At 42.9% G+C, this 13,318-nt stretch overlaps 1 long non-coding RNA gene across 3 annotated transcripts in view; it reads right to left on the bottom strand.

Annotated features, from left to right (window-relative positions):
- The window catches only part of LOC111771391 (uncharacterized), a 99,874-nt gene extending 88,481 nt beyond the window's left edge, over positions 1-11,393 (bottom strand). Inside the window, exons 1-3 of one of the 3 annotated variants that reach the window (XR_002805197.2) lie at positions 11,164-11,362; positions 3,395-4,925; positions 3,216-3,293 (exon numbers count right to left, since the gene is read on the bottom strand). This is a non-coding gene — a long non-coding RNA (uncharacterized lncRNA). Of the gene's footprint in view, positions 1-3,215; positions 3,294-3,394; positions 4,926-11,163 lie in introns of all 3 variants that reach the window. The other 2 variants (XR_002805198.2, XR_002805199.2) reach the window with 2 other exon arrangements.
- Between the last annotated feature and the right edge of the window lie 1,925 nt (positions 11,394-13,318).

Here is a 13,318-nt window from a genome sequence, read left to right as displayed (position 1 = left end):
AAAAAACTCTCAGTAAGCTAGGAATAGAGGGGAACTTCCTTAACTTGATAGAGAATATTTACAAAAAACATTCAGCTAACATCATACTTAATGGTGAAAAACTGAAAGCTTTCTCACAAAGATAAAGACAAGATAAGGATGTCCCCTCTCATCATTGCTTTTCAACATCACTCTGGAAGTCCTACTTAAGGCAGTAAGACAAGAAAAGGAAGTAAAAGGTATACATATTGGGAAGGAAGAAATAAAACTATCTTTGCTCACAGAGGACATGATCATCTATATAGAAAATCCTAAAGAATCAACAAAAAACTCCTGGAACCAGTAAGTGATTATAGCAAGGTTGCAGAATATAAGGTAAATATACAAAAGCCAATCACTTTCCCATATACCAACAACGAACAAGTGAAATTTAAAATTAAAAACACAATACTATGTACATTAGCAACCAAAAAAATGAAATACTTAGGCATAAATCACACAAAATATGTATGAGATGTATATGAGGAAAACTACAAAAACTCTGATGAATGAAATCAAAGAATAAATAAATGGAGAGATATTCCATGTTTATGGATAGGAAGATTCAATATTGTCAAGACGTCAGTTCTTTCCAAATTGATCCATAGATTTAGTGCAATCTCAATCAAAATCCCAGCAATTTAATTTGTAGATATTGACAATCTGATTCTAAAATTTATATGGAGAGGCAAAAGACCCAAAATAGCCAACACAATATTGAAAAAGAAGAAAAAAGTTGGAGGACTGACACTAGCTGACGTCAAGACTTACTATAAAGTGACAGTAATCAAGACAGTGTGATACCAGTGAAAGGAGACAAATAGATTGATGGAACAGAATACAGAGTCCGGAAATGAACCCACATAAATATAGTCAACTGATCTTTGACAAAGGAGCAAAGGCAATACAATGGAGCAAAGACAGTCTCTTTAACAAATGATGCTGGAACAACTGGACATCAACGTGCAAAAAAAAAATAAAAGAATCTAGACACAGACTTTACACCTTTCACAAAAGTTAACTTGAAATGGATCATAGGCCTAAATGTAAAATGCAAGACTATAAAACTATTAGAAGATAATATAGGAGAAGACTTAGATGACTTTGGGTATGGCAATGACTTTTTAGATACAACACCAAAGACAGGATCCATGAAAGAAATGATAGATAAGCTGGACTTCATTAAATCAAAAACTTCTGTTCTATAAAAGACAATGCCAGGAGAATGAAAAGACAAGCCACATTTGCAAAAGACACATCTGATAAAAGGCTGATCCATAATATACAAAGAACTCTTAAAACTCAACAATATGAAAATGAACAACCCAATTAAATAATGAGCAGAAGACCTGAGCAGACACCTCACCAAAGAAGATATACAGGATGCCAAGTAAGTATATGAAAAGAGCTCCATCTCATATGTCATCAGGGAAAGGCACATTAAAACAACAATGAGGTAGCACTACACACCTATTAGAATGGCCAAAATCCAAGAGACTGACAGCACCAAATGCTGGCAAGAATGTGGAGCTCATGCTGGTGTGAATGCAAAATAGTATGGCCACTTTGGAAGACAGTTGGGCAGTTTCTAACAAAACTAAACATACTCTTACCATACCCTCTAGCAAATATGTTGCCTGCTATTTACCCAAATGAAGTAACAAATGTCCTCATAAAAACCTGCATGTGGATGTTTATGGCAGCTTTATTCATCATTGCCAAAACTTGAAAGCAACCAACATGTCTTTCAGTAGTTGAATGGGATAAATAAACTGCGGTACATCCAGACAATGCAATATTATCCAGCGCTAAAAAGAAAGGAGCCAAGAAAAGAAATTCATCTTACTAAGTGAAAGAAGCCAATCTGAAAAGCCTACCTACTGTCTGATTCCAACCATATGACATTCTGGTAACAGCTAAACTGTGGAGAGAGTAAAAAGATGAGTGGTTGCCAGAGGAGAGGTAAGGAGGAGGGGAGTCCGAACAGGGAGAGCACAGAGGATTTTTAGGGCAGTGAAACTACTCTGTACGATACTATACTGGTGGAAACATCATTGTACATTTTTCAAAACCCATAGAATGTACAACACCAAGAGTGAACTCCAATATAAACTATGGACTTTGGGTGATAATGGTGTATAAATGTAGCTTCATCAATTGTAACAAATGTACCACTGTGACGCGAGGTGTGGGCAGTGGGGGAGGGACGTGTGCATGTGCGTGTGCATGTGAGGGTCCAGGGAGTATATGGGAAATCTGTGTACTTTTCGCTCAGTTTTGCTGTGAACCCAAAACTGTTCTTAAAAATAAAGTTCATTAATTTTTTTAAAAAACTTAAGAAATGCTGGAGCTAGAATTTTATTTCAGGTAAATTTAAGTGTAAAACCTTTGCTTAGTGTGGCAATGCCGCTCCCAAGCCACTGAACTGGGCCTGGAGCACTCCAAGTTCCTTTCGCCCTTTCTTCTTAAAGTTTCCCAGTTTTAACAACTTTCGACAGCCAAGGGAATCACACTGCCACCCAAGCCACTCGGTGAGGAGCTGTACTACTACAAGCAGGCAAAATCATTAAAGAAATCCTTTAGTCACACCAATCAGTACCAAATGCTAACTTATCAGTTATCTAACGTTGTCCAACCAACCACCCTAAAACCTAGTGGCTCAAAACAACAATTTATTATTTCTCATGATTCTGTGGGTTGGCCAGGCAGGACTTCTGCTGCTCTCACTTGGGCCGACTCACACAACCATATTAATTGGTGGACCAGCTGGGGTCTGTGCTCAGATAGCTGAGCCTCTCTCATTCTCTCATGGTCATTTATGCTGGGCTTTTCCACAGGAAGATGAGCTCAGATGTCCAAGACAACAAAAGCAGAGGGTCCCAAGCCTCTTAAGCCTAGCCTCAGAAGTTGTACCATGTCACTTCTGCTATATTCCATTGGTCAGAGCAAGTTATAAGGCCAGCCCACGTTCACGGAGTGAGGAAATAACCTCTTGAGGGGAGGAACAGAAAACTCACGTCACAAAAAATGCATGAGAACCATCAACGTGCATATTATTGTACCACAGTCTCCCCTTGGGTCCCAGTGACTCATGTCTGCTTCCCATGCAAAATCCCCAAAGTCTCACCCAATCCCAGCGTCAGGCTCAGAGCCCATGATCTCATGTGGTTCAAATCCAAATGCAGGATGCTACCTACATGCAGCTCTTTGCTGTGGCTCCTCTTCATGCAGAGATGTGGGAACTAAAAAGACCATTATCTGCCCACATACCTCATCTACAATGGAAAGAGAGGAACAAAATCACTGCAATAGACACTCCCATTTAAAGAAAAGGGAGACAGGGGCCAGCCCAGTGGCACAGTAGTTAAGTTCTCACCTTTCCACTTTGGCGGTCCAGGGTTCGCTAGTTCAGATCCTGGGCGTGGACCTACGCACTGCTTGTCAAGCCATGCTGTGGTAGGCATCTCACAGAGGCACAGAACCGTCTGTGGTCCATAACAGTTCCGAAATCCAGCTGGGCACGTGTTTTAGGTCTCCTCTTCCAGGAACAAGGAGTATTCCTTTATGGGGGACCAGTGGTGCTCCCTAAGAGAGGTTCCCTCAATTATTGTTCTCCCCAGCTCTTGGCTCTGCCCCAAGTCTCATGGCTTTATCTTCTGAGACACCTTTCCTTTATCATAAGAAATGGTCCATGTTTGCAGCTAAGAAGCTTTCTTCCACCTTCTTTCTGCCCATAGAAAGTTGGGAGCTCAGAAGCCTCTTTTTCATTCTGAACTCTCTCTCCCCCATTTCAGTCCAAGCTGACAGTGCTCTTGTAAATACAATACTCTCAAAAAACTTTGTGGGTTTCCTATGAATTTTATAGTGTCTCTCCCCAGGCGCAAAAGGCACATCCATAATTCCTTTAAGACATGCCTCTCTCTGCTTTACACGTGTTCAAGTGGCTATGGGATAATGCCCTTAGGATTCTTAGAAACTATTTTGTCTGGCTGAGAAAGTTAGTTAGGTACATCCTTAAATTTTTCTGAAGTCTTAACAAAGATCTTATGACCACACATTTGATTCAATGTTTACCTTCAGGCCATTTCTCATTTTGAGAATCTTTTGCTGACTGGAAACACGAGAAATGTGAAATAGTTTCATTTTCTAACCAAAAAAAAAGTCCTGGCTGTTTTATATTCCCTGCAAGTTCTAATTATAAACTAAACATTTCATTCTTTGGTTCATTTCTCTCTTCCTAGGTTAAAAAAAAAAATCAATTCACACTTTCAAAATTTTGCCGTGGCCAAGTCTACAAGTTCATTAGGCACATTTTCTATCTTCCAAGTTACTGTGGCATCAGTTTCCCCATATACACAACATGGGTCTCTCGTTTCCAGCTCCAGTAGCAATTTTCTCATTGTTCTTGCAATTCTGCTGACAAACTCCTTGCTACCCTTTCAGCCTCCACCTGCCACCCAGTCCCAAAGCCAGTGCCACATGCTTCAGAGTTCTGCTACAATTGTGCCCACTGCCAGATACCAGTTTCTTCACCAGTTCTTGATGACTGCACAACAAAACACTCCAAAACCTAGTGGTTTCAAACAGCTGCCTCTTATTATTTCTCATGACTCTGTGGATTGGCTGCAGAGCTCTGCTGCTGGCCTTTCCTGGGCTGCAATCAGCTGGCAGGTTGGGTGGACTCACCTGGGCCTTTCTCTCCAGAAGGTCTTCTATCCTGAGCTTATTCACACCATGGTAGTCTTGGGGTTATGAAACAGCAAAAGGAGAGGCTCCAAAGCTTCTAGAAGCCTAGCCTCAGAAGACACCCAACGTCACTTCCGCCATATTCTATTGGTCAAATCAAGTCACAAGGCCAGCCCATAGTCAAAGGTGGAAAAACGTACTCCCCATCTTGATAGAAGGAGCTGCAAAGGGACATGAATACGGCAAAGTGTAATTTATTAGGGGCTATTATTATAACAATCTACCACATAATACATATTTTTATGTATGGAAATACATGCATATACGCACATCATGTGCATGTGCATTTTTTTACATCAGACTTTGCAATCAAGATATTTGCTTTACTAGTTTATTTAGATAACTGTAGTTGAGTCATAATACTTTATGATAGTCAGCTTGTGAATGGCCTGCAGTATATTTGGCAAAAGTAATGAATTCTTCGTGATTTGAGATTTGCCTAGAGCTCCTGGCAATAAAATGTTTCCTGTGAAGTAAAACGATATTGCTAAGGAATTTTTGTGGAAATTATAGGGTTTATGGATTAGCAAAGTGAGAATTAATGAGGTTCCTCTGTCTTAACTGCAACCGAAGAACTGGAATTTCTATAAAGAAATTAGTTCTAACAGCGAAAACCTTTTTCAAATCATTCTGGCAAAGATGACATCATACTGAAAGCAGAAAGCTGTAAAAGCCTAAATTTTGCCATTATGGAGATTATTTTTATTGCAATGGATAATTTTTATTAATTAAATTTTCACATGGATAACTTGGCAATAAAATTGTTTATAATCTAAGTGTATGTCTGTAATCTTACTGTGTGATATAGTTTTTACAAAGGTTTGGGACACCGTAAGCTACAGTCTCCTATCTTTATTTCTCAGAGTCACTTTTACTATTTAAATTAAGAAATTTTTATACATTAGGGTATAAAGTCTTATTTCTCACATATTTGTGGGTGAGATAAAATGTTATTTTTACTATCTTCAGAAATGTGTAAAATGAGTGGTTATAAAAATACATCATAATATTAATCATCTTCTTTCATACATTAAGGGAGCTGATAACCAAGTTGTGCTAAGGAATACTGAATATGATTATTTTAGCTGGAGGACACTTCATTTTACATATAGAAGGAAAATCCAATCAAATTAGATGAGATAGAATCTCATGACTTAATTTATAGTACTATTACGCAATCCTAATTGTTCAATAGTCTTTATCAGGCTAAAAGTTTTGACCCCATGGATGATGACTTGAGACACACTGATACAGCCAGCTTCGGAATAAATTACACATTCATGGAAAATTAAAAATCTGTGTGCAGAACACTTAAACATATTAAAAATTTCAGTAATTCATCTTGTAAAATCTTTCTCTAGCACCATTTCAAGTCTGACAGCGATTCTGCCAAAAAGCTCAAAGTGTAAAATGATTATATGAGGTACCTCGAGTCGTCAAATTCATAGAGACCAAGTAGAATGGGACTTGCCAGGGGACAGAAGAAGGAGAGAATGGGGAGTTATCGGAGACAGATGGTGGTGACGGTTGCACAACAATGTGAATGTACTTAATGCCACAGAACTGTACACTAAAAATGGTTAAAATGGCAAACTTTATGTTATATATATATTGTCCCAAAATAAAAAAAAGTAAAATGAAATTAAAATAATGTAACTACAAAATAAGTACAAACACTTCGGAAAATTCGTAGGTACAAAAGAAAGCCACTAATGTTACAGAACATAATCGACATCAACAAGGACATTAAGGTACAACAATCATAAAAGTAGAAGAAAATAATCACTTCTCGAAAATGGCAGCCACTATCGTTAATTCAGATGAAACTCAAGAGAAGTCACTGCTGAGAGACATAAGTGAAAGTGGGCACATTGAGTCTAAAAAAGCAGCTCATAGCTTAAAAGGTGACTGAGTGATGATGTCTTACATTAGCCACTGTTTAAAATTTGCCTTTTAAATGTCAGGACTAGCTTAAGCATCCCCATGTCTAGGTGCCTTTACAGATCCCAGGGCAGAATTAGTAACCTCCACACAACATCTCAAATAATTGCAATTCCAATCTTCCTTCTAAATACATTTTCCCATGCCCCTGCCTTCACCTGGCTGATTCCCAGCCATTTTTCTAGGTCAGACTCTCTGAGGCTTTCCCCTTGTCTAATCCCTGTTGCTGTCCTTGTGTTTTCAAAATCACTCCAGTTTCTCCATCAGTGTTTATCTGATTACTGCGGGTCTTTCCAACAAGCCTGGAAGCTGTTGGAAGGCTACGATTGTGTCTTGTTCATCCCTGTATCCCCAGGCCCTAATACAGTGTTTGACCCAGAGTATACAGATAATAGATGTTGTTGAATAAATGAATGAATGAATGAAGAATTAAATGAAGGGTACACCCTTTTCAAGCTTATGAAATGGGCTGCATTTCAAGAGCCAGGCTCAACCCCAGAGATGCTGATCTCGAGACCTGACCATCTGACGGGAAGGCAGCATGATAAGCCACCGTGGAGATGATGCCAACCAAGCCAGAGATAGCAGCAAGGGGTGGGATGTAAATTTGGCCAGAATCTTATGAGAACACATTACACTCCCCAACCGGTGCATTGCAGAAAGCAACTTCCGTTCCAGCAGGTTGTTGTAACTATCGCATTCTGAATACAACTTTTGAAGGATGTATGAAGAGCTGTGAAGAGTCGTAGCTGACCCCTTTGCTCCTAAAAATGTTTTTTTACCAGGCTCATTATGTATATGGATACACACATCTATCAATCAGATTGAAAAAGCTTTGGGGGGGGAGGTTAAATCTTTTTAAACATTTTATAGTAAATGCAAGAGAAAACACAAAAATTAAGTTGTACTTTACATATTGGTGAGCCTCAATGGATTTCCTGCCCACGCCTCCCCTTCTCTCATACCCTTTCTGGGTAGAATAACTCTTGATGGGAGAGAAGCCTCTGGGGATCGCTGTAGCCTTGGGAAATGAAGCGCCCAGTAGATGCAGGAGGTTTCAGAGAAACGGGGCCGTGCCCAAACTCTATTCTTTCCCCAAAAAAACGGTTTACTCTCCACCCATGGCCAAGGGGCACTGACTGTGCTACACAAGCGAGGATGTATATTCCCAAGTGATCACTCAGTATTATACATCCTAAAACAAATAAAATAAGACAGTAGATCTGCTCATTTTGGGGGCTCCTAAACTGGCAGAAGTTTGTGCTCCTGCACACTGACATTTTGAAAATCCCACGAAAGGTACAACTACACCAGAATGAAGCTGAAGAAAAAAAATCCCTATGAACAAAGGCCAGCTCAAACCCCAGATAGCTTTTCCCCCTCCTAAGCACATGTTATAGAAAATAAACAATATTTTCATTTAACAACAGATGGTTCAACACTCATTGCTATGCCAGGACCTAGCAGTGCATAAATGGCTTCTCCTTCTTGGAAAAAGCGTCTTCTCTTCCCAGTTGGACTCTGAGCCCCTGGAGCAAAGGGCTTACAAAATTCTGTGTCTTTGTGTTGCCAACACTCAGCTTGATAGCCATCAGGAATAAGGACTAAGGCAAGATTGTGGGCTGAAGAATAACCCAGGGGCAGGAGGAAAGGGGTAAGAAAGAGGTTGGCAAGCAGCTAGCTTATTTCACTTATGTTTATTCAACAAACAGGTTTAGTATCTACTATGAAATTAAGATAGTGATAAAAGCTAGCATTTGCTCATTTTATATATTTATTATTTATTATCTCGCATGGTTCTGTGGGTTGACTGAGCTCAGCTGGGCGCTTCTTGCTTGGGGTCTTTCATACAATTACAGATAGCAGCTGGGGCTGAAGTTCAGAAGGTTCAACAGAACTGGACATTCAAGTTGGCTCATTCACTTAGCTACCAGTTGATGTTACCTGCTGACTGGGAGCTCATTGCAGGGAGCAACTGTATGCTATCAGGCTGCATGCTACAGGTATCCTGGCCTACACATGCTTCTGGAAGAATGCAGCTGGGTCCTGAGAGGGAGTGTCTCAGAGGGAACATTCCAAGAGACCCAGGTATAGAATGTGAAAGATGACATGAGTGGAGCCATATTAAAATAGAGCTGGAGCAACCATTTCAGAGGAATTGCCTTGCACTCTTATTTTCTTTATCTTCTCAACTGGACAAAACCACCAACATTCCAAGATGTCAGTAAGGACAAGAATATCCTGTTTGTAAGGACTGATGAAACTGGACTTTGCTGATGATGGAATCGCTAGCCAATCAATGAAGGACACGTCTAGCCTTTGGCCTGATGACTGAATCTCAAGCCAATCTATGTATGAAGTGCAAACCTAGCCTTACCTCTTCTAGCACCAATGAACCCTTCTTTCATACAACTTACCTCATCTTCCCCCCCATTTAACCATAAAAACCCAGAGCCCCTTTTCTGTAATTGGGACACTATTTGGGTTTCTACCTGAATCTGTGCTTCCCAAATTGCAATTCTTTCACCCCAGATAAATGCTTTGCCTCTTAAACTGGTTTCTGTTTTTGTAGGTTGACAAGAAGCAGCAAGATTCTTATGATCTAGCCTTGAAAGTCACAAAGGATCACTTCAGCTGCAGCCCAGATTCCAGGCAGGGACTACACAAGAGTATGAATAACGGAGGCATGGCCCCCAGGTAGGGGCACCTTTGGAGAAGGAACAAATTTCTCTCTCTCTCTCCAGACATGTCACAGTGTGCTTCACATACATTATTCCACTCACAAAAGCCATGCTGGGTAGGTATAAGCATCCCTCCTCTTACAGATGAGGAAGCTGAAGCTCAGAGGTGCTAGGTCACTTGTCTGAAGTTACCCAGCAAAGATTTTCCTCTCTGAATGGATTTCAGAGTGTGATCAATGTGTGATTTACTACTACTGTATTAATCAGAGCACCCTCTACTACTCCTGAGGTGCAAGGTTTCGTTTTCAGGAGCACTGTCAGAACACGAATGAGAAAAGAGATAAATCCCCTTCCTCCAAGGATTTTATAATCTGGTAGAGCCAGAAAATATCGCGGTAAGAGGAGTTGTTGCTGAACAAGGAAATCTCAATTTTGAAGGATCCCGCTCTATCCAAACTACTGAAATCAAATATTGGGAAGATCCAAGGGAAACTGCCCTGAAATACCTCTTTGCTCCTTTTCATGGTCTTCAGAGAGATTAAAAGAAAACTTGAGAATAAGGAAAATAGGGGTAATGGGTGAATCCTAGAATGCAGGAGCCCATTGAGAGCCTCTAAAACACTGTTGAGAGCCAGCCCTGTGGCACAGCGGTTAAGTTTGGCACCCTGGGATCCCAGGCATGGACCTACACCACTCATCAGCCATGCTGTGGCAGCGATCTACATATAAAATAGAGGAAAACTGGCACAGATGTTAGCTCAGAGCTAATCTTCCTCAGCAATAAATAAATAAAGGACTCTTGAAAGGAAGGTTCCATCACCAATGGTATCTGAATTCCCTCATCATAATGAAGGAACTTTGTTTGTTAAATGTGTAAACATTGAAATGCTATTAATTCCTCTCCAAGAGGCCATGCAGACAGGGTGTACACATGTGTTTTTGTGTTAAAGCGGGTTTAAAAGACCCTTTTGCCTTTCCCACTGTAGTAGGTAAACAGCCATATAACCCTCACCCGTTTTTATCACGTTGTTGATCACTTTCTCTACCTACAGGGCAATAATTTTCCACTCTAATCCAATCAATATGCTATTTACCACTAACTCCCTTCCCAGCCCCAACCCTCCTCTTCACACTCAAAGATACCAGATTTCAGATATATACATACAACAACTCTTTAAAACTTTCAGACCATTTAAGTCTGCGGTGTCTTTCAAAGCTATTAGTTTCATTTTTTATTTAAAAAAAAAAAGCAAGTCTACGTTCTTAACTCAACTGTTAAAAGCCCGAGAGTTTAGTTTTAAGAACTTGAGTCACGGTGCACCTTATTTGTCCCCCTGTGTCTCGCTTCTGCAGCCCTAGGTGTTTTGTATTATGCATGAGTGAACCCCGCTTAGAAACAGAAATGCATTTTCAGTAAGTATTTATTATGTTGTTCTGAGCATACAGCTTTAAATTTGCCCGCTGTAGCTTGAAGCATTACACAAACTGTTGGTCTGCTGACTGCCTCTCTGGCAGCAACACACACAGAAAATAGATTGCTAAGGGTTTTTTCCCCTCCTCCCCCTCGCCTTCTCTCCCTCTCTCTCCTTTTTCTCCTGGTTGTTTTTTTTTTTTTTTAAACTAGTCGTGAACATTTTTTAATCTTGTGGCATTTTTAATCAACACGTATTTCCTTCCAGGACCTAGGATCCTCTATTGATTCCCATTAAAATGCTTTTCTTTTCTTGGCCCCCTCTGCTGATCGAATTTCAGATCAGCCACAGGATATGCAACTAACCTTCCGGCACTGCTGAACCCAGCCGAGCGAGGGTGATCAAAAGGCTCGATGCATTCATTAAACATTCCAGCGCCCGGGCAGGAGCTCTAATGGAAGCTCTCTCTTGGCATGGCCATTTTTTTTTTTTTCCTTTTTGTCTTTCCCCCCACCTCCAAAAAATGTTTTTTGCCTTTGATCGCCGGGGAGCCGGGGGGAGAACGGGAGAACAAAAGAGACCTATCTTTTTCCCCGGGGCTGACGTCAGTTTGATTTTACTGACAACTATTCGAGCGTGTGGAGCAGTTGGAAGCGGCCCCCGGCCCGCCCCCGCTCCTACACCGTCCACTTTGGGGCGAAAACAAGACTTTTTGCGGCTCCGGAGACGCGCCCTGAAAATGGCCCGCTTGCTGCCCTCCCGCGCGCTCGGCAAAGGGCATCCGAGGCTTATTTGTGGGGCACGATCGTTACTGGGGCGGAAAACACGCGGCGGGGGAGGAGCGGGAGCAGGCGCAGGCCGGGCGGGCGGGGAGGCCGGGAATGTTCCTCCCGGGCCGCGGGCAGCGCACACGGGCGGGGGAAGGATGAGCGGGGCGCGCGGGGTCCGGGGTCCGGGGTCCGGGCGGCTCCCGGCTGGGCGGCCGCGCGAGGGTTCCGGGCGCGCGGGGACCCCTCCACCCCCGCGAGCGCGCGTGCGCGCGTGCGCAGCGCGGCCCCCACACCCCGGCAGCCGCGGCCTCGGCGGCGCCAGCTCCCTGCTCGGCGAGCGCGGCGCCGGGCGGGCCGCAAAACCCGGGCTGGAGCAACGCGCGGACGGGGGCGCCCGCGAAGAACTGGAGAGGCCCCGGGGCGCGCGCCGCGCGGGGAGGGCCTGCGCCGGGACCCCGCACCCGGCCTGCGGGCCGAGGGGGACAGCCCGGGCGAATTCCCGATCGGGCCTCGGAAGAGATGCGTGCGACTAGGGCCCAGCCCGTCCTCCAGGTGCCAGGAGCCTGAGGATCTTTAACCGACCCAAACCATTTCTGGAAAAGTCATATTTTCCAGGCTTTCGTGAAAGAGTCATTACTTCTATTCTAAATCTGGAGGGGAATGTGCATCCATTTCAGGGGAGAAAGAAAGATGTGAAAAGTAGACTGATTCCGGGAAATGTGGATAATGGGGTTGGACCTGTGCCTGGTGTCCACTCACTGGTCCCTCGCTCGAGCACACCTGAGACATTTGTTCACTCAGGTGAGGATGCACGGCATCGACGGAGTTCCACGGCGGATGCGGCCGGGATCCAAAGGCGAATTTAAAAACTGGATCCCTTACTTAACTTTACTAAAGGAAAATATGCATCAAAGAAAAGTCAACCAGGACTGGAAGAACATATACTCACATTTCTCGCTTGTAATTTGGTTAGTTGGCACTACCGTAGGAACATTTCTCCCCTTCCAGGAGGCAGATGAGAGCAGTTGGGAGCGCTGCGTCCCCAAGGCACAGCTCCACGTTATTCCCGTGGCGCCCCGCCCTTACCTCCACTTCAGCTTTTACCATACTGGGTTGAAATGATGTGTTTGCCTATCTCCCGAGGGGCTGAAGATTCCCAGAGAGTGGATACCAAGGCGTGTTCCTTGTATCTGCCCAGCTCGTCAGAGCACACCGTAGGCACTGAATAAGTGTTTTCCTTAATGAGTGCACACTGAAGGTGGAGGGCTGCAAAGCACAGAGGAAAGAACAATTGATTTTGGCTAAGAATGGGGTCCGAGAAGGCTTCCTGAAAGAGCAGGCTTTTGAGCTGGACTCTGAAGACCAACCATAGCTGACAGCGAAGGCCATTCCGGGCTGAGAGAACAACGCGGGCAGAGTGGGGAGAGTGCAGTGGCTGGGACTGCCGTGCGGCTGAGCAGGGGCTACTTGGGGACAGAGAGAGGAAGCTAGGAGGCTGCAGCCAGAATGGGATGAATGCCTTGCCGTAGAGGTAACAGCCAGAAAAAGCACAAAACATTTTATTTAATAGTTCTAGAATACAGACATGCGAATATAAAATACAATATGGAGTACGGATATACAAAAAAAGAGAAAGAAAACAAAAGGCAAAAGAAGAAAAATAAGGAAAGCAGTTTATAGGGAAATTTCAGAAGAATTATCTGAAACCAAACAGAAATGTCAAGGAAAACCCCTGGCTTGAGACTCTGGG

Source organism: Equus caballus, chromosome 31 (assembly GCF_041296265.1).
Source record: "Equus caballus isolate H_3958 breed thoroughbred chromosome 31, TB-T2T, whole genome shotgun sequence".
Classification (NCBI taxonomy): domain Eukaryota; kingdom Metazoa; phylum Chordata; class Mammalia; order Perissodactyla; family Equidae; genus Equus; species Equus caballus.
Note: the sequence above shows the minus strand (reverse complement) of the source record. Positions and strands in the feature narration are given on the sequence as shown.